The sequence below is a fragment of the Lactuca virosa genome, chromosome 3 (genome assembly GCF_052849685.1).
Source record: "Lactuca virosa cultivar CGN04683 chromosome 3, Lactuca_virosa_CGN04683_v6, whole genome shotgun sequence".
In the NCBI taxonomy this organism is placed as follows: domain Eukaryota; kingdom Viridiplantae; phylum Streptophyta; class Magnoliopsida; order Asterales; family Asteraceae; genus Lactuca; species Lactuca virosa.
The window spans coordinates 226,614,222-226,616,480 of NC_136428.1; the positions used below are offsets into that span (position 1 = coordinate 226,614,222).

The window sequence follows — 2,259 nt, forward strand, 5'->3', positions numbered from 1 at the left end:
GGTTTTACAAGAAGGGCATTAATTTCATTCCATTGAAGTTAACTTTCATATGCATGAATGATGAATATAGTTGATCAGCAATGTTTATTTACAAGTACGTCCTGTTGTTAATATTATAATTTTCTTATATTATATATCTTATGGTTATAAATATATGTTTTTTTGTTTATTTTGTGCCCCTAAATCTTATATTCAATCTGAAAGAATACAATTTCTTTTTAAAATCTAAAACATATCGTTCATATGTCACCTAAAACCCCATTCCTTCCCAGGATATATTATATGGTAATACATCACAATTCTTCTGGCTTGACCACTTACCAATCACAATATGCTGCTTTTATTTGCTTTCAAAATGGCGTTGAAAACTAATCATTTGCTATCGTGGGTTAACTTAATGAAATAATGACTAAGAAACACCAACTTTTACCATAATGTGCCATTGATTGGTGCCTTGCGTCACAAGAAACAGTGATTCCTATTTCATAAAGATGCAGTAATTAAAAAGGATATATATTTATTTTAGTATATTTTGTTAGCAAAGTGGTCAAATGAGTCCCTTGTTTAATTAATAATCTTTCCACTTGCATAAAAAGGGCTTGTCTTCTCATGTTTCCTTTTCTTTTTTTTAAGCTTTATAATCCTATCCACAATAAAAATAGAATCCTCAGCAATTTGCCAAAAGAAAATGTCTGGGGACAATGACAATCATGTATTTTGTTGACCATTTCATCACCATAAAGGGGTACATGCCTTCTAAAGATCAAAAGGGTATAAATATTTACAAGAAAACAATTGTGGATTTAGAAAATATTTTAACTGGTGTCACATCGCACATAAAACCAGGATAGACCAAACTTATGAGAGAAACGATTAATGGAATTGAGACTCTTCTATATAACTTATAGCACTTTAAATTTTTAACATAAATTATCTAGTGTTCTCAATTTTTTTAATTGTGTTCTTCTATTTTTATTCAGTATATTATAAAATTTGTAATATAAAATAAAGACTGAGGACCATTTTTAATGGTGTCATCCCCCCCCCCCCTCCTCTCTCCATCTTAGAGCATGTCTATGCATTCTTTCCCTAGTGGGGGCACCGAGGGTGTGACCTAATGCGTATACCTTTTTTTAAACAGTATAACTTCAGGTAGTACCCTACTCGTCCACAATCAAGGAGCCATATGCTTCTATGGTGAATTGGTAATGCTAGGACCCTCACAACCTTTTTAAATACTATATAAAGTCCTTACCTCATCTTCTCCTTCGCCTTCAATTCCAATAACAACATCCATCTTACCAAATTTGAGTAAATATTAATTATAGCCATGCAAGCCAGCGAGCATACCGATTCCCACTACCTTCTTCCTCCAAACCCAGATCTCGATCATGACACAACATACTTAACCATGAACCTATACAACTCACCAATCATGCAATTCAATCTTAACACACCCTCAAACCCATTCTACAATCTTCACATGAACCCCCACTATCATGAAATTAACCCGTATTTTTCTGATGAAGCAGATGATCAACAACAGATAAACCTCATCAATGAAAGGAAGCAAAGGAGAATGATATCTAATAGAGAGTCAGCACGTAGGTCCCGCATGCGCAAACAGAAGCATTTAGATGAACTTTGGTCGCAGGTGGTTTGGCTTCGTAATGAAAATCATCAACTTGTTGACAAATTGAATAAATTTTCAGGGACACATGATCAAGTTCTTCAAGAGAATGCTCAGCTTAAAGAGGAAGCTTCAGAACTTCGTGAAATGATCAACAAATTGCAGCTTAATGAAACTTATCCTAGTTTGATGGACTTAGATGATATCAATAGCAACGCATTTTACCTTAGAACTGAATCTTCAAACCCTTCTATCTCTATCTCAAGTTCCTCTGAGTTCTTCTAGACATGAGTCTTTTCTCTTTATCGATGATATTCTCTAAGTCAGTTACTATGTATTCTAAGAGTTCGAAGAGGAAGTAGCAGAATAAATCTTTATTTTTTTTAATATAGCGCATGATTGATATCACATGTTCTAAATCTATCTGTAAAAAACTGGGAAACTGCAAGAGATTTTGTCTTGATTTGAAAACCCACCAAGCATAAAAGACTTTTTTGCAGAAATAATTAAGAACGCATGCTAATAAATTAGTAAAAAGGTTAGAAATTAATATCAGTATATTTATAAATACTTTTGAGGTGGACAGGATAAACAAGAACAAGATGGCTGAGAAAAACTGCCTCTAAAAA

The 2,259-nt window shown here is 33.3% G+C and overlaps 1 pseudogene; it reads left to right on the plus strand.

The window, feature by feature from the left end:
* Positions 1 to 1,117: 1,117 nt before the first annotated feature.
* Positions 1,118 to 2,017, plus strand: LOC145162857 (basic leucine zipper 43 pseudogene; annotated as a pseudogene).
* Positions 2,018 to 2,259: the final 242 nt, after the last annotated feature.